The 23733-nt window shown below is 52.0% G+C and overlaps 1 protein-coding gene across 11 annotated transcripts in view; it reads right to left on the bottom strand.

Annotated features, from left to right (window-relative positions):
- ZHX2 (zinc fingers and homeoboxes 2) overlaps window positions 1-23733 on the bottom strand; it is a 173568-nt gene that overhangs the window by 96222 nt on the left and 53613 nt on the right. For 7 of the 11 annotated variants that reach the window (XM_067017431.1, XM_059042795.2, XM_059042794.2 and 4 more), the window contains one exon: window positions 3241-3311. The exons of 2 other annotated variants lie outside the window; for them this stretch is intronic. The gene's annotated coding sequence lies outside the window, so the exon portion shown is untranslated. Of the gene's footprint in view, window positions 1-3240; window positions 3312-3531; window positions 3760-23733 lie in introns of all 11 variants that reach the window. 2 more of the 11 variants (XM_067017433.1, XM_067017434.1) reach the window with 2 other exon arrangements.

The following is a 23733-nucleotide window of genomic DNA, read 5'->3' as shown; positions in this document are numbered from 1 at the left end:
GCTTTGCCTCTCTGATGTAAAACAAGTCTGCTAGGTAAAAGCACGAAGTGTGAGAGCAGGCAGGGGCCTTGGAAATCACTTTGTCTCAGATGCCAAAAGGTAGCACATGTGCTACGTCCTCCTTATTGCTCCCCAGCAGACATCACTAATCCATGGCAGCACACTCTGTCCTGGGTATGCCTCAGAATCCTTCTCCGCACAGTGCCCCCTGGCAGCCATGACCAATTGATCAGAATGGGCGGGAGATGAAGTCTATTTGCCACCCCTGACCTAGCCCAGTCGCCTCATGGGAATAGAGGTGGAACAGAAGCTGAGAGACGCCAAATGGCTGACGGAGCCAGGAATTGGGACCTCTTCTCTCTGACTGCTTTGCCTTTGAAGCTGCTCCCTGCCTCATCCCTGTCCCCTTCCCACTAAAGGTACAACTGAAGTTGGGGTCACTTGGTGGATGTTAGGGGGTACATAGGGAGAAGGAGACCGATATGAGTGACAGTTTTTAGGATCCCCATAGGCATAGGGGATGTGCTTACGCCATAAAGAATTTTGGCTTAAACTACCATCTTATTAAATTCCAGCTAGGATCACAGGGCGATGGGGCAGGAGAGGCAAAAGGTAGGCCCCCGAGTAAGCCTGTTCCATAGTTCCAGGCCTACCACTAATGCACGAAATGTGACCCTGACAAATGCTTCAGGCAAATGCCATTTTATTTGAAATCTGCTCCAAATCTTGGGTGGTGAATGGTGCCTTTTGCGAAGTGAAGCATCGTTTTGAGAATCTGTCTTGAGACAGCCAGGCCTCACGGGAGAAGGGGTGCGGAACCAACGTTGACTGTGAAACTCCAGACTGCGCTACCCAAGCTCAAGTCTTAAACGATTTTCCGTCTGTACCAACAGACCCTCCTACCCGTGCTTTTCACTTCTGCGAGGGAAGGACGCCCGCATTGTTTTCTCATTTATTGGGAGAAAGAGAGGTCCCGAGAAGTCAAACCACTCACCATGAGGCCCCCAGCTAGTAATAAAGGGCTGAGCCGCCCCTGCCTTTGAACCAGTGCTGGGACCACCAGAGGGAGAGCAGGAAAAACGGAGCTGCCCTTGACCGCCTTCTTGCAGCATCTCTGCTGTAGGGTGCGCTGAGCGGGAGTGCCACTTTCCTCATCCCCTCCCTGCAGCTAAGCCAGGGCTCCTGACTGCCCGTCCAGTGCTCTGTCCTCTCACCTACGTTGCTATTTCCCATCCCAACATTGAACCTTCATCTGGGGTCATGTCCCACATCTCGAATGAGAATAAGGGCTAATATTTATTGAGCACTTACGATGTGCTGGCACAGGACCAAGCGGCTTTGCATGAATCAGTTCATTGACTCCTCACAGCCCCCTAATGCAGTAGGTACTATCGTGACGCCCATTTCGCAGATGCGGAGACTGAGGCATAGAGAGGTGGGCAACTTGCCCGAGGCCACACAGCTAGCGGAAGAGGCAGGATTTGAACCCTGCCGTCTGACTCCAGGGGCCCTGCTCTTAACCACAGACACGGCCTCCTGAGCTGCCTCCTCATCCCTTTCCCTTTTAGTCATTCGACAATCACTTCTTGAGGACCTACTATATGCCAGGTCCTTTGAATCAAGGACACAGCCTCTGTCCTCAAAGCCCAACTCATGCTTGAGGACTTGCCAAGGAAGCATCAAGTCACAGCTGAAGCTCCTGTTCAGCCCCCTCCCCTTCCTCTCCCACCCGTCCGCCCACCGCACAGCACTCAGGACTCAGCTGAACGTACAGCCTCTGCACAATGACTGTCAAACTCGATTCTCGTCCAGGCTTCAGTTTCTTAAAGAAAAACCCCCATCTCTGGCCTCCCACAGCGCCTTGCCCTCGCTACACATTTTGTGCTGCAGCTGACCCAGGCCCCGGGGGAAGAAGACCCAGTTACAAAGCACAAAGGAAGCCCCCCCGTGCTCATTATTCAGACCTTCAGACCCTCTCCCTGGCAATGGGTGTCTCTCCCGGGCCATTTCGCCACTGGCGTCTGTAGCGTGATTCTTCTTACGCTCACTGGGCCAGGTTTTGGTCACTGGAGAACGTGGTCCTACCAAAGGAGCCCAGCTCCCCTGGGCAAAAGCCACGCTCATGTCCCCCCAGAGTCTGGGGGTTTGGCGAATCCTGCCGCAGCGCAGCCCGCCCCAACCCTGTACCTTCCCTTCCGCTCTGTGTGGTTGGGATCCCGGGCAAGTCTCTTGAAGGCACAACTCGCTGGCAACCCTTTTGGTGGTCCTAGTCTGGGGGAGAGCTCCCTCGAGCCTCTGGTCAGAGCCCCTATCGTGCTTGGAGAGTTCCCACCCCTTCACACAGACCAGGTGTTTGGGGTCACAAGTGTGATGTGTGGGCGTCTGGCATAAGCTCAGGTACAGCTGGCCGATGGACAACAGGCCTGAGGATAGACCAGCTCATCCAGTAGCTTCTAAACTATCTCAAGGCAGCACCCTGCCCCATAAAACAGGCAGCGCTGAGAGACTGTGCGTGTGAGCTCACAAGTTCCCCTCATTCACTCTCCCTAAACTCTCTCCCTGCCCCTCCTGCCCCTCCGGGATTCTTAGTCATCATGGGACAGTCTGTAAAACACTACCCTGGCAAAACCCCTCCTCATTTCAACATTTCCCATCCATGCTTCTCCAACCTGTGCTTGAATTCTGCCAGCAACAGGGAACTCACTACCTCTAATGGACGTCGATGTTACCGTTGCCAACCTCTTGTTAGGAATTTCTCCTTAGGCTGAGTCAATAGCTGCCCTCTCGCCAGTGACAGCCGTTCAAAGGTGCAGAGGCGGCGTTCTCACCTCCATTTACGCACGTCTCCTCAGGGCTATGGTTTACAAACTGGTGTGAGGCCGGTAGTTCCCTCTCTAGTCCAAGCATATGTCCCTAACCCTGGTGTCAGGGTTAGAGAACAATTCCCAGCACGAAGCCTCCGGATGGTGGGCCTGAGTTGTCATCTGAGCAAAGAGAGCTCGGCACAGCCACCTGCATGTTCCCTTTGCTTCTGGGGAGGGACGGGCAGGGACCCAGTGAATTCCAAGCGATTCACACCTGGATTCTCTGCTCTGTGCACTGTTTCCAGCTGCAGCTGGAGGGAAACCGTTTCGGTGGCGCAAAAGTCAGCTGCCCCTGCCCCTTCCTGAAAATCATCTCCCTTCCCTTCCTGAAATCCAGCCGAGGCCCCGACCTCCGCCACACACACGGGTCACTCACCAGTCCCATATTGCTTACATCCTGGAAATCTTTTTACACTTTGACTCTGAGAGCAGACAGCGCGCCAAGACCTACAAAGAAGAGATACTCAATATTAAAGGAAGAACAAGGCAAACGGGGGTTCAACTCTCATTTCTAGAAGGACTAAGGCACTAGGGGCCTGGGATGGAGGTGGGGAGGAGAGAGAAAAAGGCAATGGTCAGGATTGGGGTGCTCTTTAAACTGCCCTCAAGAACCTCAGGGCTTTGGGACGATGCTGGGAAGAAGAAAAAAAAAAAGAGAGACCCTTACTCTGGGTGAATCAGCAGCTTTTTGAGAAGCAGGCCTTTTAGAAGAGCGAAACTAAATGCCAAATCTGCTGGGTGGGGCCGCGGAGGCGTCTCTTGAATCCCACTCCGAGTTTCCTTGAGTCTTTGGTGTCCGTTCCTAGCAGCAGCGGGGGTTCCCGGCTCCACGTTGGTGAGGGTGGAGGGGGAAAGCTCGGCACGCAAGGCCTCGAGTCCGAAAGATACCGCCGTCCTGAAAACAAAAGCCCCCGACGTGCATTTCCATCCTGGGAGACTCCCGCCAGGCGAGCCCTGTGCACTTGGAAAATTCCTCAGGAGAGCTGTAGCGGAGGGACGTGCGTGCGCCCGGCTCGGAGGATGCGTTCCCCGCATGGCAAGTCGAGGCCTGAGCCCTAGAGGTTTCTGCAGCCAGGCCGAGGCCCGCCTGCAGCGCACACGTGAGCGTGGAGAGCCTGCCGATGAGCTGCTGCTGGGGCCACGCTTCTCCTCGCTCCCCACGCCCTGCCCACCTTTAAAGCCAAACTTGTTTTTTCTTGTGGCCCTCAGAATTCTGAGGGGAGCAGAGGTTTCTCTATGCATCTACCGCTGTTCTCAAAGGAGCACCCTTTGGGGGGAAAAATCTTCACGGCAACAGCTTCTATTGACTGAGTACATACTATATGGCAGGCGCTTCACACCCCGGATCCATAATCAAAACTGAAATCGCATCACCTGGGAGCTTGCTGGAAGGGGCGGTTCTCAAGCCCCACTCAGCCCTACAGAATCAGAACCTGCTTTTCAACAAGCTCCTCAGGTGATTCCTGGGCACATTAAAGTCTGCAAAGTGTGCATTTCTAATCCTCTTAATCAGAGAAGGAAGAAAGGAAGTCAGGAAGTTGTAGCCCATTCCCAAGGTGAAGAAATAGGTTCAAGAAACCACAGCTTGGCTATTATGATTTTAGAGCTGCTGCGTGGTAGAGCTCATTCAAACCCGTGTTCGTGTGATTCCGGAATCGGTGTTCCTTTCCTCTGCACGATTTTGGGGAAACAAGATGAGAGGGTGATGGGACAGGTGGGCCTGGCTTGGTGGGAGGGGCCTGGGGAAGAGCAGTGGGCCAGGGGTTGGCTGATGACCTCAGGCCTGGAGACGGAGGCTGCCGGCCGAGCTCTCAGAGAGGGAGGCATCAGATACCGTGGAGGCAGGGGCTCCACAGAGGCCGCCGGACGCCAGCAAAATTTCCCAAAGTTCATTCAAGCTGCTGCATTGAATGCCAGTGATTAATTTATTTTGATTCCAGTTTAGCTGCATTTGCCCTCTGCCCTTAGAACTAGCCATCCAGCAGGAGGAGCTACCCTAGGAGGCAAGCTAAGCTGAGTATCCCAGCACTGATTTGCAGGAAGGACAATACTCTGGAAAGCCCCTTATGGTTTAGAAAGAACTTTTCATCCACCAGCTAATCTGCTCTTTCAAAGAACTTGGGGAGTGTCACTAGTGCTCCTCTGCAGTTGAGGAAACTGAGGCACAGAGAGGTTAAGTGATTTTCCTGAGGTCACACAGCTTTCGGGCAGGCTGGGGTTGAGGTCCTCTAAGTCCACGTCCAGAAGTGTGAGCTCAGCTGCTTCTGCTGGGGAAAGCGATCACATCACAGGTTTATGATGCCCTTGCTTCGTGTCACCCCACTCCATATGTCTTGCTTTACCTTCTGCTAACTGAATGGGTTTACTGAACAGACTCTTGAACCAAGAGGAAAACAGTCTACAACCCACACAGGGTGTGTGACTGGTACCTTACCTGATGTAAACTGGCCAGTGGGCATTCTTGGTTTATCAGTTAGTCACGTATTCCATTATGCAATGGTTTGATCTGCTGCACTTGCTTCCACGAGGAAGATTAGTGTATATAAGGTATATAGGGGTCAATAAAACCTGGAGTTTGCACCGGTTCATAGGCAAATGTTCCCAGCACATTAATATTTTGCACCACCAAGTGCGGGCAGCTGGATGCAAGGTACACACAGCTGTGTAGAACAAGCCACGGGGGACTCCGCCCTCCCAGCTTCTTCTCTGGGCTCCAGTGGCCACGTGCTCTGTCTTAGCCGCTCCTGTTTCTGGTTCTTTCTGGTCTTTGTGCAAAGGCCATGGCCTAGAGAAACCATGTGTCCCTCCTACACTCTGGCAGAGCCTGAAACTGCTCTTCCACGGGGAACTCCTGATAAAGATGAGCTGCCCCCTTCTGTCTCTAAACCCATCAGCCTCAATCCTTCTCTAGCCCCTTCCATCAAGTTTTCCCCCTTTAAAAAATAATAATATTGTCCTATAGTTACTCAGGTCCTAACGTTATTGCTATATTTGTTTTCATCCAAATTTTTTAAAATATAAATTTATTTATTTTATTTATTTATTTTTGGCTGTGTTGGGTCTGTTGCTGCGCGCGGGCTTTCTCTAGTCGCGGTGAGCGGGGGCGACTCTTCGTTGCGGCGCACGGGCTTCTCATTGCGGTGGCTCCTCTCGTTGTGGAGCACGGGCTCTCGGCACGTGGGCTTCAGTAGTTGCGGCACGCGGGCTCTAGAGCACAGGCTCAGTAGTTGTGGTGCACGGGCTTAGCTGCTCCGCGGCATGTGGGATCTTCCCGGACCAGGGATCGAACCCGTGTCCCCTGCATTGGCAGGCGGATTCTCAACCACTGCACCGCCAGGGAAGCCCCTCATCCAAAATGTATCATGCCCTTTGAACTCTGCTTGGTATCATCACCTGGATTGTGCTTCATTACAGAGTCACATGAATTGTGAATGCTCTGCTACAGCCCAATTGTCCCCAAAGCGCTGTGATTTTTGAATTTTTCAGAGTGCAGGGTTTTATAGGCACGCATATATCATTTTAGAGCAGAAATGCCTGCATAATGGAAGTTATAGTACAGGTACTAATATCATATATAACAAATATATAATATATAGTTATTAAATATTGAACATGTTACTATTATTAAATGTTGAATATTTTAAATATCTGATGAACAACCATTTATTGACTATCCATATATACCTGATTCTGTGCTAAGCACCAGATGGCCATAAATAAATAAATAAATAAATACATACATACATACATAAGACCCAATCCCTACCCATAGGAAACTCATGGTATAAAAAAAGGAGAAAAAAAAAAAAAAGGAGGTACATAGAGGTGGTACAGGTGGGAGCAGTTAATGAATGCCCCCTTTGTCTCAGGATAAAAACCACACTGCTTACCACAGGGTCTTGGAGCCTGAGAGGTCTGGCCCCTGCTCTTTGCTCCACAGTGTTCTGGGCTCACGGATGCCTAAGCTTCTTGTACACACGATGCCCCCTGCAGCCACATGGCTATGCTATCTTAGACCCTCTCTCTTCAATGCTCTGTTCTCCTTCTTCCCCAAATTAACCCCGAGTTACCCTGTAGGACCCAGGGCGGTAACACATACAAAACACTTAGAATCATGTAATCAGGCGTGATAGCTACTATTATTATTGACAATACTTAGTATTTTCCTCAGCTGACTAGGTGCTTCTTCTTAAGCACAGAGGCGTGGAGTGGGGCTTGGCTGGGGCCACACAGTGAATTCTTCTCAGAGCTGGGGAGTCTCAATGAATCCGTTACCTCCTCCCCATTTATCCTGGAACTCAGCTCCGCAGCATCACCCACTAGACACTGGATCCTTCCTTACCAGCATGGGGGGGGAAGAGCACTGGTCTTGGAGACAGGACATCTGAGTCTGGCCCTGGTTCTCTCCCACGCTTGTTCTTCACCCTGACGCCAAGCACCTCCCTCCCGGGGACCTTGGTTTTCTTAGCAGCCAAGTGGGGCTCTAAACAGAACCTGCCTCCTCGGGTTGCCCGGGGGATCCAATGCCACGGCGCCGACCGCAGTTCCTGCACGTGGCAATGGCAGCTTTCATCGCGAGCAGCATAAATGAAGTCAAGGGCTTTTCACTGTCTTTCAGGCTCTTAATGGGTACACATTTCCAGTCTTCCTGGCTCAGAACTCCTTTCCCCAGAAAATGGTCACATGGCACAAAATCCCAATGAGGAAAAAATCTGCCTGTAGGATTTTCCCTACAGGTCCCTTCTATTCCCTTTTGGCCTAGGTTAAACCTACCTAGACGGCAAGACAACTGCAGAGGGGGAAAGAGGGACGGTGATTGAACGGTCTGTAGAAGAAGAAACACAGCCTTCTCCAAGGTCACTCCCTCTCACGTAGTTTATTCCAGTCCATTTTTTCCCTCGGCAAACATTTAGCAGATGAGTGAGAAATTCTAGTAAACAGGTCATGATGTCCCGAGGTGATGGCCTCGTATGGAGGAGAGGGTGAGGAACCCGTGGAGTGGAGGAGGACGGAGTTGAGGAGTGACTGCCTCAGGCCAGGGCCAGTGCAGATTGGATACGAGAGAGGAAGGTCAACTTCAAAGAAGGTGGAAAACTACAGGCCACTTCTGTGAAGCCATCATTCTGCGAGCCAGAAGTGCAGCCTTAAGTTGCCTGTCTTTGCTCCAGAAAATGTTCCACTTTGGACACCAGCAACAGCCTTTACTTCGTAAGAGCCAGCAGCGAATGACAAGCGCAAACGCCAACACTTCCCGAGGGCTTGCTCTGAGCCAGACGCTGAGCTGGGCCCTCCACATGGCTCGTCCAGCTTTCCCACAGCAAGTCTGACGAGCACGCATCCATATACCCCTTTTACAGACAACAAACCTGAATCTTAGAGTGATCAAATACCATTGCGTGTGTCATAAGCGTAACATGTCCAGCACCGAGGTGTGAGCTCAGGCCTGACCGAGTGTAGTCCTTCTGTTCCCCCTCCCATCCCCGCCCCACTGCCTCTTAAACTTTGGCTCCATGACTTGAGCTGCTGGCAAACTGGGCCACCTCTCCCATCACCCCCAACCTGGTCTTCCACTGAGACGCCCCCAGGAGTACGGAGGAGGCTGAGTTCTTAACCTCGCCGACGTGTGAGGGTGCAGCTCGACGCCTCGAACATCCACCAGGACCCTGAATTCTCCTCTAGGATTGATCCGTATTGGTTTCCAAATATTTCCCCCTGAAAAGTGTCAAGTACAATCAACACTCCACGAAGATGTGCCCAGCACCGGGCAGGGCAGTGTCGGATTTGCTCGCTGCTGTCTCTTCATTTCTCCAGTAACTATGGGGCACTGACAACGGGCCAGTGCTGGGGACATTAGGTGAGCCCTGCCCTTGCAGTTGGGTTGGATAAGAGACTCCAGGGGCGTGATGGTGCTACCTGAAGCACATGCAATGGTGGCAAGATAGCCACGTGAGGATATGGCAGATGGGGGCGGCGGGGGCGGGGCGGGGAGCCGGACCTGAAAGGCAGGCAGCAGCAAACCTGGCCAAGGGGGAAGGAAGAATCGAGAAAGCCAGAGAGAGCATGTATGGGGCCGAGGGGGAGGAGGCATACTGGTCACCGAGCAGTGGAAGCTGGCTGGGGTGGCCACAGCCAAGCAGGGCAGAGGAAGAGCAAGTGCCAGCTCTTCCGGGGACTTGCTGGCCTTTAAGAAGCTGGGTCTTTATCCCTGTGAGTGACGGGAGGTCACCAAAAGAGCTGGACTCTCAGTGTCTGCAGTTCTCCACACGTGGTGGCCCTCAGTAGTATTTGTTGAACGGATGGTGGGATCTTATTTACCCCCGGCCCCATCAGGTCCTGCAGCAACCTGAGAAGCACCACCTGGGACCCTGCCATCTCTACAAAGGGCAACCACGGGACAATCTGATTTGTGTAGGGAAAAATTCTCTCCGGGCACCTGGCCTGAGCCTCCTTCTGTCAGGCCTCGGGGAACCGTGGCTCCGGCGTGGCTGCTAGCAGATGTGCGGGGATGAATACACCTTTGATTACAGCTCATGTTTCCGAGGGAAAGACACAGCTCCCTGGAGATTGGGAGTCTATGAAAATGAACCCTTGCAAAAGAGATGTAAGTGAGCTGGAAATACAAGCCCTCTGGGCGGGTGGTGGTTTCTTTCTTTAAAGTAAACAACAGCAGAGAGGACCAGCCTGGACGAGAAGCAGGTTTTTTGTAATCCCGAACGGGCCGGACTCAAAGGCAAGTGGCCGGAGGTGGTTAAAGGGACTGGTCTGTGAGAAAGTGGTACCTGTTTAGGATATGCGGATGTGCTCTCCGAGAATGGGTGTCTTTGCTTCCCTCCTTGGTGGGGAAACGCAGCCCCTGAGGACATTAATTTAACCCAAATTTCTTTACCATAGGGAGACTCACAGACCCAGTTTAGAATATGATTTCTACCATTTGAGAGCTTTGTGTCCACAGACAAATTATTTTCTCTTCTCGGAGCCTTAGTTTTGCATCCACAAAATGGGAGAAGAGGGGGCTTAGATAATCTCATGAAAGTACGCTGAGGTTTGAACCCAAGCAGGTCTGAATACGATCCTTCCATTTCTCTCCACACTGCCTCTTGAACTTGGGACATGTACCCCGACCCCAGCCCCGATTATCTGGCACATAATAGGTTCTTAATAAATGCTGGTTATGCCTCCCTTCTTTCACATATTTCTTTCCTCACTATGTTGAGTATAAATCAGGGAATCCAGGAGGTGCTTCATAAACCCATGTACATCGGGTCCTCCTATGTGCAATGCAGCAGCTGAGAATACAGAAGGAAAAGGCAGCTAGCTGTGTTTTCTCTCCTCGACTCTTGTTTCGAACCCTTTCTTAACTATCTTAAGTATTACTTGCCTTCGGGGTCAAAATACAGTTTCCGGAGATTTCCACTTTGCACTCATAAAGGATTCTCGCTGAAGTCTCTTTCTTCTTAAAATTTTTAAACGTGTGTGTGAGAGAGCATAAATGTACTGACTCATAGCTGGAAAAACTCTCTCTCCCTAACACATTCCAAATTTGTCGAGTCACATGAATTGAGTAAGAGCGCTTAATGTGGTTTCTAGCCCCGAGCTGGCGAGCGGTTACGCCAGAGACGGCTCTTCTCTCCCTTCCCTGCCCCCTGCTCCGAGCCAGAGTAGCCCGGGAGGCTCTGCAGGTGGCAGTGAATACCCACCGCAGGCTCTGTGAATGCAAGGATTGGAAAGGATCTGGCAACTACCTAAAGCCAAGCTCGAATTCTGCAAGGCGGTGTAATATTTTTTTCAAAAAGTCCAATAAAAATTTGCATATTGGATTGCCAGAATCGCACAACTTCACTTATTAAATCAAGTCTATGCTGGGCACGACATCAAGCACTTGACAAACATGACTCATTTAGTCTTCACTGCCACCCTGTGAGGTAGGGGGTTATGACTTATCCTCATTTTACCAGTGAGGAAACTGAGGCACAAGTGTTAGGAATGTGTCCAAGGTCCCACTGTGTGTAGATGGTGGGGCTCAGATTCTACCCAGTGCAGCTCTAGAACAGACGCTCTTACAATCTGACCATTCATTCTGAAAGGAAAGAATCCTTTCACATAGAAGAAAGAAAACTCCATTTATTCCACAAATATCTACCCAACACTTAGAACACAAACACCGCAACAGATGTCACAGAGGAGGCTGGTGATAGGCATGGGCAAAATGGAGGCAATTTGAGTTTGGAATTGCGTAGAGGTGCTATGATGTGTGCACAAATAATTACAATACAAGTAAGTAAAAATGGCACCAGCAAGATTATAAAGTGGGATGCATGGGGAAGGCTTGCTTAGGTGCTGACTCTGGCTGGGGTGATCTGGAAGGCTTCCTGGTGGAGGTGCCATTTGAGTTGGACTGAAGGATGTGTAGCATTCAGACAGAAGCTGGCTGGAGGAGGTCCTGCTCACTCATCCCGGTGAGTACAAACATATGGCTGACGGCCCTGGGAGTTCTCATCTTGGTTCTGACTTGGGACCCCCCCCGCCCCGCCCCAGGAAAGGCTGCATCTCCATGTCTGGCAGGTGAGGTGCACAGGCAGAGGGGAAGGAGGGAAAGAGGTGTCCAGGAAGGAGAAGATCGGGGAGAGAAGGCAGGACGCTGGAGCAAGTGGGGGAGGGGTGCAGCTCTGGCCAAAGCTAGAGCTCCAGTCCCACCTCCAAATGGGCTGGCTCACATCAGGTCTTTTGCTCTCGGGCCTCAGTTTCTCCCATCTACAGGGAGGAACATGAAGGAACTGCCTGAATAGTCCACCTGGGAGGAACCTTGGAGAGCTCCCAAGTCATCCCATCCATTTGTAGATGAGAGAACCAAGGGCTGGAGAAGCTGGGCTTGTGCAAGTCCTTGGACTCGAATCCGAGTTTGCGGGATGAGGATGCAGGGGTCCCATCTCCCAGTCTAGCTGCTCTTCCCACAGCCACACCTCCAGGGGCACGCCGACCTGTGTCAGATGGCCAGGCAACTCCAGGCACATCGTGGAAGGGGAGGCGTGCCTCCGCTGCTCCACGGGCATGGTCCTCCGGCCCCTGGTGGCCCCAGAAAGCTCGGCCGCAGTCCCGAGAGTGCAGCCCTGGCCCAGCCCCCCAGCACGGTCTCCTCTCTCTGCCCTGGCTGGCACCTATCCTCAGAGTGCCCCTGCCCCACACTGAGGAAGTTTCCAGGAAACCATGACCAGTTCTCCGCGGCCACGGCTCTCCCTGACAAGACGTACATCTGGTTATGGCCCAGAGTGCTGGATTTCCGCCCCGGGGGCCCTGGCTCTTGAGTGGGGAAACCCACCCACCCCGCCGTGACAGCGAGGGCTGCTGCCCTTATCAGCTCACGCTGAGGTCATCCACGTGGTGCCCTGGGCTCCCGGCCTGGCATTGCTCTCAGCGTCGGCTCAGGCCTGGGCCGTCTCCCAGGGTCCCTCAGACACCAGGTGCTTCGACCAAACTCCCCTCTCCCCCGGGAGGCTCGTTCCCCATCCCCCCAAGCGCCACATCCTCCTCCTCCGCTGCTCTCCACTTCCCAGCACTCCAGCCCTCAAGGCGCTGCTCCCCTCCGAGAGCCGGGTTTGTCTGGGCCCCGCTGCCTGGAGGGCTGGGCAGAGGTCCTGTGTCCCCCCAGGGTGGTGGCCTCTGAGTGTGGGAGCGCGTGCAATAGGACCACAGCTATCAGAATGAATACCGCGGGCACCCAGGGTGCCCACCTTTAGGTCTTCATGATTGCTCCCCTCCCGCCTGGAATCCTCTGCCCCGAGCCTTTGAATGGCCCTCAGCTTCTCGTCAAAGTCACCTCCCCAGTGAGGCCTTTCCTCCCCTGCTGCCTTCTGCTTCTTTTATTTCCTTATGGCCTGTGTCCCGTTCTCAAATGACTGACGTGTTTGCTATCTGATCGCATAATTCCTTGTTTATTATCTGGCCCTTCAAGGAAGAATGAGAACAAGGGATCTGCTCTGTCCTGCTCACCACCGGCTCCCCAGCACCCAGCAGGCAGCCTAGCATGGAGGATGTGCTCAGTATCTGTTTCTCCAGGGTGGTCATGAATGCTGCTGGGCGTGGTGGATGTGCACGGATCTTGCTTAACCCTCATGCAAACCCTGGGTGGTTGGTGTCATTGTCCTCCCTTCACGGTGAGGAGTGCGAGGCTCAGAGAAGTTGGGTAGGTTGTCTAACTAAGGTCACCTGGCCAGTAAGCGGTGGAGCTAATTATCAAACTTGAATTTGCCTGATACGAAAGCTCGTGCTTTTGACCACTGGACTCTGCTGTTTGCCTTCAGTGTTTTCAGAATCCCCATAGTGAGGACACAGGAAAGGCTTGTGGATTGAATGATCTGGAATGCCATGTGTTATGGACTGAATGTTTGTCCTCCACTCCCCAAATGTATATGTTGGAGCCTTAACCACCAGTGTGACTGTATTTGGAGGTGGGACCTCTAAGGGAGGTTAAATGAGGTCATAACCATGGGGCCCTGACCCCATATAATTAGCGTCCTTATAAGAAGAGACAGCAGAGAGCTTGTTCTCTCCGAGTGCACACACCAAGGAAAGGCCATGTGAGGACACAGCAAGAAGGTGGCCATTGGCAAGTGAGGAAGAGAGTCATTACCAGAAACAGAATTGGCTGGAACCTTGATCTTGGACTTCCAGCCTCCAGAAACCGTAAGAAAACAAATCTCTGATGTTTAAGCCACCCAACCTACGGTATTTTGTTATGGCAGCTTGAGCAGACTAATTAATACACCACGTTTTACAGAAGCCAAATTGCCAGGTCTAGGAAGGTAAATTCTTCCTTCTTTCCTCCCCTCCTTCCCTCCCTCCCTCCCTCATTTACGTGCTGACAATGCAGAGAAGCACAAGAATCCCGAGGAGCTCCCAAGAGTCTCAGACTGGTGGCCCATGGTTCAAACACCAGCCACAAAGTTGTTTTGTTGGGCTGGTGTGTGTTTTTAAAAAACCCACAAGGAATCAGAATGCTCTTAGGCAGGGCACACATTGGCTGGTGCTTCCACCAGCCACATGGCTCCCTGCTGTCCTTTGTCCCTCTATCTGCGGGCTACGTTAGGTGCCAGTGACACCGGGTGAGCTATGCGGCAATGGGGTGTGGTTCAGGGTGCCCTGGGGCAGAGTGACACGAGAAGGGCACAGGAGATGGTGGGTCACAGGAGGCTGCATGGAGAAGGTGGCTTTGGCCTGGTGCCCGGAGGATGGACGGGAAATCATCAGTCAGAAGGGGAAGGAGTGTGCCCTCCAAGGAGGGCAGCAGAGAGGCGAGGTCCAGAGCAAGGGCAAGGCCTGAGCGGGGAGCAGCTGGTAGTTGAGTGGGGCTGAGAGTGAAAGTGGAGGGGCTAGGACGTGGGCTGGAGGGTAGGTGCCGTGGGCACAGGGAGGCCCTGCACACCACGACGAGGACTTTGGACATTGTCCTGTCCAGGAGTCGTGACCAGCAGTCCCGGTAGGCTTTAACCAGGGAGGGGTCACCGGACAATCTGTGTCAACGCGTGCAGAGCCTGGGTTTACCGCCTCCTCGTTGTGTGACTATATGCACGTGTCGCCCTGGGGCTGTGTGGTCTCAGGCACCTCATCTGTGAAATGGGAGTCCTAATGCTCTATATCTCAAAGGGGTATCGCGGGAATTAGAAGGACGTAAAACGTGAAAAGCCCCTTGCACAGTTCCTGGCACATCAAAGGTACTCAGTAAAGGATGGCCACCGTTCTGACAGGAATTTATTACTAATCTAGTGGTGGCAACAGTGTAGGAGGTGGCTGGGAGCAGTCGAAGACTCTGTTTGCTAAGATTATTACAGTAAAGTAAGAAAAACCCTGAGGAGGGACCCAGGAAATACTCATAGGAGATAGGAGGAGATAAATGCAACCTTAAGATCAGCCTTCTCAACCTCTATTTCCTCGTCTGTAAAATGGGACTCTCCCTGCCTGTGCACACAGGGTCTCTATGTGAATCAAGTGAGAACAGAGATGTGAGAGTGCTTTTAAAGTTAATCAACACCAGAGGACCATATGGGTTTCATATATATTTTTTTTATCACACAGAGGGGAAAGATGTCTGGGGGTAGATGAGCACCTGTGGGCTCTTATTTCTGCAAACAGTCAAGGCAAGAAACGTAGCAAATGACAGGACAGCAAGACACAAGAGAGAACCTGATGGAAATGAAGCCCGGATCGTGGACCTCCCTGTGATAGCCTTGATCCTGCTGCATCTCAGTCATCTATACTTCTTGCACTCATACCAAGGACTCAAAACTACTACCAAGTTCTCAGCCTTACAAGCATAGATTTTTTTCAAGCTGAAAATAGGACTGAATGCATCCCCCACAATTTACAGATGAAGCTGAGAGTCACAAAAGAGAGCTGGTTAAAACCCATCCTCAGCAGACATACGGCCTACGTTCCCATCCCGGCCCTGCAGATTACGAGCTGTATGATTTTGGTCAAGTTCTTCAACATCTCTGTGTTTCTGTGACTAGGATTACTGGGGTTAATAAGAGTACTTATTCCCATGATTGGTTGGGGAGCTAAATGAGTGAATATGCATAAAGCACTCGGAATGTCTCTAACACCTGCTAAGACTCAGGGAATAAGAGGTACTATTACTATTTAAGGGCACAGGTTATCTCAGTGGTAGAGCTGAGAGTGCATTTTTGCGTGGTCCCACACTGAAATATTTGATTCGTATCAACACACCATGTTTACTAAAGGTGGAAAATGGGCTGACCTGTTTTTGGAATAAAGGGCACATTCACGCAACCTGCATGCCCCATTTCCAGAACATTCCGGGCCACTGAAGTCTGACAGTAACTGAATAGAGCAATAGTGCCTCATGGACACACTTCTTACCCCCTCACGTTGTACCATCAGGGGAGGCAGCAAAAAGAGCTCTCACAATTTAAAGAATTAAACAGGAAGGAGACCCAGAGCAAATTTGGAGCAATGAGCTTAGATGTGCTGGGCTCGGCTATTGTCGTCCTGGTACATTCATGTCGTGCGTTTCCGTTTCTAAAGGTCTGTCACCACAGTCTCTCATTTCTGTCTCATGACAGACGGTGATTCGGAAAGTGGGTTCTGGCAGGAGGCTAGCTGGTTCAGATCCTGCTGCCGTCATTCCCTCGTTGGGTAGCCCAGGACATTTATTTAGTGTCTCTGTGCCCCGGACAAAACGAGGGTATGACAACGCCGGCGTCATTGGTTGTTGGGAGACAGGAGGATGCGTGCAAAGCGAGAGCCCGGCCCGTAGCCATTCCCTCGTCCAGAAAGCGCTTCTCATGTGCTTAACATGTGCTTGGGGTTGAGGACCCAGCAGCCATCAAAGCACAGTTTCTCCCTTCACAGCCTCGAGTGTGATGGCGGAAAGCGCGCAACGCCACAAGCAAATAAACATCCGGCGCTAGGTAGGAAGCTGTGCTTTGAAAAAGACAGGTTGAGAGGATGGAGATTTGTGGGGATGCCGGCTGAGCTACGACCCTGCGGTGGGCAGGGAAGGCCTCCGTGACAGCGTGTCTTTTAAGCACAGACTGAATGAAATGCGGCAGAAAACCACAAAGATAGCTGGGAGAAGAGTGTTCTAGGCTGAGAAAGTAGCGAGCACAAATGCAAGTATGTGTGTGTGTGTGTGTTTTGTTCAGGGCGGGTGGCAGAGAGGAAGGTGATCACGTGGGCCTGTGGGTTACCATAAGGACTTTGGCTTTTGCTCTGAGGGAGACGGGGGAACCATTGGAGGGTTTGGAGCAGGTGAGTGACAATCTGACCTGTGTTTTTTTTTTTTTTTTGCGGTACGCGGGCCTCTCACTGCTGTGGCCTCTCCCGTTGCGGAGCACAGGCTCCGGACACACAGGCTCAGCGGCCACGGCTCACGGGCCCAGCCGCTCCGCGGCACGTGGGATCTTCCCGGACCGGGGCACGAACCCGCGTCCCCTGCATCGGCAGGCGGCCTCCCAACCACTGCGCCACCAGGGAAGCCCTGACCTGTGTTTTTAAGAAGCAGCTGTGAGGAGAGGAGACAGGCGGGTACGTGTGCATGGAGTGGGGGAGGGGCGGCAGCTAAGGGACGAGCTGAGAGGACAGCCAACGTGACAGCAGTGACCCACGTGAGAGACGATGTGGCTCGAACTGGGGGACGGGGGTGGAGGTGGCAGGAAGCAGCACCACGGTGCTGAATCTAAGACTCCAGAGGGGCCATTCACAGCCACCAAAATGGGAAGGGCGTCCCCCGGAGGGGTGCGACGTGGTGGTACTGAAAGACGGTGGTCCCACTGGGGATATATTTTGAAGGCAGAAGAGACACGACTTACAGGTGGAATGAGGTGTGAGAGCAAAAGAGGAAACCAGGATTATTTAAACGATGGAGTAAACAGAGGTGAACTATTTACTGAGAAGTTGAAGAATGAGAGTCAAGAGTTAATTTTAGACGTGTTCAGTCGGGGAAGCCTCTTCACAATGTTAGGGATGATGGCGGCGATGGTGATTATGAAATGACGGCTGGCTGAGGATTAGGACAAAAGCAAAGACTGAGTGTTGGCTGTGTGCTAGGCACGGCTCAAAGGACTTTAGACGTCTAAACTTGTGTAGTCTCCATAACGCGATCGCCGTTATCATCCTCATGGAATAAACCAGTGTCGTGGGCTGAACTGTGGCCCTCCCCCCGCAAATGAGACGTCTGTGTCCTAGTCCCCAGAATCTGCAAACGTGACCTTATTCGAAAAGAGTCTTCGCAGGTGTAACCAAGTAAAGGATCTCAAGATGAGATCACCCTGGCTTATCCAAATGGGCCCTGAGTTCAATGGCGCGTATCCTAATAAGAAACACCTGGAGAAGAAAGCCACAGACGGAAGAGAAGGTGATGTGAAGGCAGAGGCGGAGATGGGAGTGATGCCGCCACGAGGAATACCAACAACTTCTAGACGCCGGAAGAAGCCAGGAAGGATTTTCTCCTAGCCTTTAGAGAGAGCAGCGTCCTGCTAACTCTTGATTTTGGACTTCTGGGCTCCAGCACTGTGAGAGATCAGATTGTTGTTGTTTTAAGTCATCATTTCGTGGTCCTCTGTTACAGCAATCACAGGAAACCAACATAACAAGGAAAGCCAGGCACAGAGATATAACGGAACTTGCTCAAAGTCACACAGCAAGCAAGTAGCACAGCCGGCAATGTTTGCCTCCAGGGCGGCTCACTCGGTGGGTGGGTATTGTGGAGATCAGAGCCTCGAGGCCACACCAAGGAACACAGATGGTGAAAGGCAGTGCCAGGCTCCCCTGAGTCTCCAGCAGGGAGGCCGGATGCCTCTCCCACTCTCGATCCCCACCTCTCCACTTTGAAAAATCCAGAAAGGCCCTTGTCCAGACCCTCTGATGCCTCTTGGCAGCCACCACATGCATCCAGGGCTTTGCTGGGAATCCCATCCAATCTGGTGATTCCAGTTTACAGCTGCCGGGTCCATGTACAAGCGGCCCCAGGGACACCCTGACGGGCTGGCGGCCTCAGTCAACAGATTTCAGTGGTACCAAGATTCACAACAGTTACTCAGGAACGGCATATGATCTGGATTTCAAAACCGCCTCCTCTTTCTGTGATACTGACACTGAAAACCTCTTGGCTCCCTCTCCACCAGGGACACGAGGACTGCAAAGGGAGGGGTGCTGGGGCAGGGTACACCGGCCGCCCCTGAACCTCTGCCAGCAGCTAAAATCAGTCTCTGAAGAAACAGAGATTGTCCATTTCCTCTCCCGCTGATGCCCGGGAAAATATTTTACCGGACAAAACCCAAATATTGGGAATCCAGGGAAAACATCCTCCCTCCCTTCCCCCCACCACCCCGCCTCCTGCCTGGTCAAAGCTTCATCATTTTAAGAGAGATGGACAGTGCAGTCTGCAACAAACAGGGCCTGTGAAGAGGGCCCAGGCCTCTTCCCGCACAGAACCGCGTCCTTAGAGCACATAATGGGGGGAGGGCAGTTAGTTTCGGGGTTGGGGGCAGGGGGGAGGTGCTCTATTTATGAAGAATACGCTCATTACGTTCAGGTCACTGGAGGGAGCCAGCGGGCTGAAACAAATTTGGGGGCTGGGGGGAAAGGGAGGCGAGAGGCCAAGGGATGAGTGCTATGGCTGCTACAAACACAGGGCTGTCTCCCCCGGGGCTGGCTGGCCTCTGGGGGCCCAGGGGGCTCAGCAGGCCCCTGCTCTCTCCCCTAAGGCACACACGTACACAAGCACAACAGCACACGTCGTTCTTCCGATCAAACACACGCTGACTCGTTCATTCCTCTTTGAGGACAAATTTTAAACACAGTCGCAGAAGTGACCCCGCCCAACGTGAACCACTGTCTCTCGACGAGGACCCCATGGCAGAGCCTGCAGGTTCATCTCCACGACGCCCCAGACGTGTGTGGAAGCCCTCCTCTGGAGCTGTCTTCAGAGTCAGGTTACGAGGCAACGCATAAAACTGGGCACATTATCGCTTAATTGCCCCTGATTCAGACCACCCTTCCCCGGCGACTGTATTTTTAAGGGGCGTCACAGTCCTGGTTCCACAGATGTGCGCCGTGGAGCCACCCTCAAAGGGCAGAGATCTGCCAACACCAAGGAGAACGGTGCGGTGTTGGGGGACGTTCTCGAATGTTCTTGAGGGTCTCAGAGGTTCCGAGCCAGGGTGCCACCTTGGGATTGAGGGGTAAACTTCCCAAAGGGACGACCTGGGTGAACGCACCACCCCTTTGCCATAGGTGGGTGCTGGGCATGATTATTTTTATTGTGTTCTAAAAGTCAGTCGTATAATGTCATGGCACCTGCTCTGGGCGTGGCCCTGGCCGGGCACGTGGGAGCTGGAGAGTCACAACGTACAAGGCAAGGCCTCTGTCTACCCCTACCCAATGTGGGAGCCAAGACTCACACCTGCGGAGTCACATGGGACGGTAGGGGTGTGGCCCTGGATGGCTGGAGAAGGGTGCCGTGAGCGCAGGGGTCAGGGAAGGAGGAGGTGGAGATGGGCTCTGAACCCCACTTCAAAGAATGGGGCCCACGGGAAGATGAGCGGGCACGGGGGCAGGAGGCAGGGAGGAGGGGACAGGTCCTGGACGGTGTGTTCCACCCACCTCACGGGGGGGGGGATGGAGACTTGCAAGGGAGAGAAGGGGGAGATGGGGGAGGAGAATTTCAAAGGGATCCAGGCTCGGCAGCAGCCTTCCCGCCTAACGACTATCACTTCGGATCCCTTCTTAGCGTGGCCTCCAGAAACACTGCACATCCGACACAGCTCGGGGTTGATTCCACTGCTGAGCATGTACGACGCAGTTTCACTGTGCCTCAGTTTCTCTATCTAGAAACTAACCATACAGACAACAATAGCTACTGTTCACCGGGCAGCCCCGTTCCAAGGACCTCAACTCTTTTAATCTAGCCATGCCACAGTTACCTCACTTTTACACTCTCTGGGCTACTGCAGTCCTCCCGCTCTCAGAGCTTAACATGCTGCTTATCTCACCTCAGAGATTGTCTGGAGGCTAAAATCAAATAGCACATATAAAAGAGGTCTTTTAATTAAATGACACTCCACCAAAGCTCATTACTGTTGTGGATGTTATTAGCATTTTACTAGGCTTCATCTACCTCAGGGTAAAGGTTATTTAAGGCCTGAGTACAACATTAAAAAAAAAAAAAAAAGCATCACTTTCAAACATTAGCAGAGGAAAGATCCCGTGGAGACTGGCAAAAGAAAAAGTTACCCAAAGACTGAAACACGAGAAGGCAGGACATCGGGGGTTTTTGTTTGTTTCTTCTACGGGCCACAACGTTCTCAGAAGGGGTCATTAATGGCTTTCTGGTTCCTTGGCGGCAGAAGGAACACAGCACCTTGCCATCGGCGGCATTTTTCACAGACCGGCTGCCCGGGGGTGGACCTGAGTGCACCCAGCTCACATAAAGCATTTATTCAATGCCCAGGAGCAAGTGAATACGACCTGCTCTCTGCCATCAGAAGGCCCAGTGTTTGGAATAAGATACCCTCCTTCCCAAAACAAATGCAAGTAGAGCCCCTGATTCGCCCCTCCCCCCCACCTCTGAAACCTGTTCCTCCGCTGACGTCCCCACCGTCAAACGCCCATCAACCCACTGGGAAGCTGGAAGCCGTCCTTGGTTCTCCCTCTTCATCAACATCCACAGCCAACCCACCCTAAGGCCATCTTGTGACCTCCACTCTCTGACCCACCTTCTCTTTACCTGCGGGAGCGCTGTCTCATTTCTCGCCTGAACTTCCAAAGCCACCTCCCAAGTGGCCTCCTTGGTTCCACTTTTGCTCTCTCCCCTCTCTACCAAGAGATCTTCCAAAAATGTAGATAAGACTGCAGTACTTTCCCGCTTAAGCCCACCGAACTCAGAACAATCCAAATTTCTTTACCAAATCCTACAAGGCCCAGTGTGATGAGGCTTCTGACTGCCTTTCCCACTCAGCCTCAGCCTGACACTGTCTTCTCTCCCCCGAGGAACAGGCAGGATCATACCTACCTTCCAGGACGGCTGTGAGGCCACTAGGGGTGGGGGAATACCTAAAACTGCTCTGTAAACCAGAAAATGCAGTACGGTGTAACCTCTATTCCATCATAATTGGGCTTTTGTGTTTTGACTCTTGTTTTCATGGTTTCCAGTTCATTGATATCTTTTATTGTTTGCAATGTTATATCCTTTTCAGATATAAGGATATTTCTATGCACAAGGTAGTACTGAAAACTGCCATGCCTGCATCTTGGCATTCCAAAGATAACAGCCCAGCTACGGTGTGCTTAAAACCTCGACAACATTTGTTGTTCCCGGGGCAGAAAATCAAAGTTTTAACCATGCAGTCAGATTGCCAGAGGCCTAGAGAGAGAGAGATCTCATTTAAATGATGAACCCGTTCATTCTCTCCCGAAAATTATGCAAGAATGTGATCTTCAACATCTCTCCAACATTTTCAGTAGCGGCAGGTAATGTTTAAGCCCCTACTTTGTACCAGTCCTTGTATTAAACACTTCTAATGCTTTACCTTTGTTAATCCTTACAACAACATTAAGAGGTGTTATAATTGTCCAGACGAGGAAGGTGAAGCTCAGAGAGGTTAAGTAACTTAACCTCTAATGAGGAATGTCCAATCCTCTGTCTATTTTAATAGCCCATGTTCTTTTGTTCTACCCTATGTGTGTTGCGGGCAGGAGAACCAGGAATGTGTCTATCTGTGAAAGGGGAAGAAGGATAATTGGGAGATGGGGCTTTAGGCAAGTACAAGGCCACCAAGCCCTATGGGTGCAAGGGATTTGGGGCAGTAGATTCTCCTTAACTTCAAGCTTCACTCCTCCGAGTCTTACATTCTATCTTGCAAAGTTATATGATGCCCAACAGGTTTCCCCATACTCAGTGAAAAAGAGTATAAGTCTCTCCTGTAGGGGGTAGTCACTGCCTTTTTGTCAGTCCTCTAGTGCCCCAGAACTCGCTGTGCAACTTCATGCAAGTTACCTCCTCTCTCTGGGCCTCGGGTTTCTCATCAGTAAAGTAAAACATCTAGATTCCTAGAATTTCATCCAGCTCTCAGACCGGAGGGAATGCTCTCAGATCCATGATCTCTTTTGCTATCACCACCTCCCTGAGGAGACGGGTAAGTCAGACTGGCCATGGGAGGCTGGGGGAAGGTGCCATGGTTGAGTGGCAGATCCTGGACCAGAGCTATTGACTTTCGACACCAGTTCCAATGTCAGTAGACTCCACCAAGCTGCCTTCAAGGGTGCGGACAGAGCTTGTGCAGGACCTATGCATGTCTGTCCTCTTAAAACAGAAAGGCTAGCACGCCGAAGCCACTGTATGGGGGTCTCTGGCCACGCCAATGGATCAGTGTTTGAGGGCAGTTCCTTCGTTTATTCCCTCCTCCTCCCTCCCTCCCCCTCCCTCCCTCCCTCCCTCCCTCTCTCCTTCCTTCCTTTTCTTTGCAGAGGGAAGAGAACAGGTAGAAGTACGAGATGCCGCCCAAAAGGTATGGATGGCTTATAAAACTTGAGATCCCTGCCGGACATAAAAATAACTGAAAACAAAACAGAACAAAACAACACACACACACACACACACACACACACACACACACACACACACACAAGCATGATCTGTATTGTATGTGTGTGTGTGTGTGTCTGTGTTGGCGAATGGTAAGATTAAAGAGCTAAGTGTGGAAAAAGCCCTCACGGCCACTTGTATTTCCTAGTTACTCTGTGTTTTAGATGTTTGCACAAATCAATGAGCTTCCTATTAAACAACAGGCCAATTTTCACATGTTAGAGGGAAAGAAGCTCCCCCACTGAGACGCACCAGCTGGGAGAGTTGAAGTCATGACTCAACCTTCTCCATTTCTATCTGTTCCCTGGGATCCGGCACCAACAGTTCTATTCCAGGGCGCTTACAGGCAAACAGAACATTGGCCAGGCCAGAACCCATGCAGAACCCCAGCAGGCTGGGATCCAGCAGCAGACCACCGTTTTCACCCCAGGAGCTCAGCCTGCTAGAGCTGCAACGGTCCCCGCTTACACGAGGGGTCCCTTCAAAGTGGGTGAAACGAGGAGATGATTGGCAAGCAGGCTGTCCCGCGGGTGTGAGCCGGGGGCCACCAGCAGCGGGGTACAGTCTGTGGGGAACTAATGAAAGCCTCCTCCAACCAAAAATCCCACCCCCAACCTGGGTGGTGACCCCTCTCTGAACCTGGCTGGAAACTCTCCTGACACTCCAGGCAGAGAGAGCAAAGACAGCCCTCGTGGGGTAAAGAAAGTAGCCCCAGCTTTCCTCTGGAAAGGCCTGGTGGTATTTGTAGCAAGTGCAACCTTAGACGATCAC

Source organism: Kogia breviceps, chromosome 17, assembly GCF_026419965.1.
Source record: "Kogia breviceps isolate mKogBre1 chromosome 17, mKogBre1 haplotype 1, whole genome shotgun sequence".
NCBI classification, from domain to species: Eukaryota; Metazoa; Chordata; class Mammalia; order Artiodactyla; family Physeteridae; genus Kogia; species Kogia breviceps.
The sequence above is the reverse complement of the archived record's forward strand: the minus strand, read 5'-3'. Positions and strand labels throughout refer to the sequence as shown.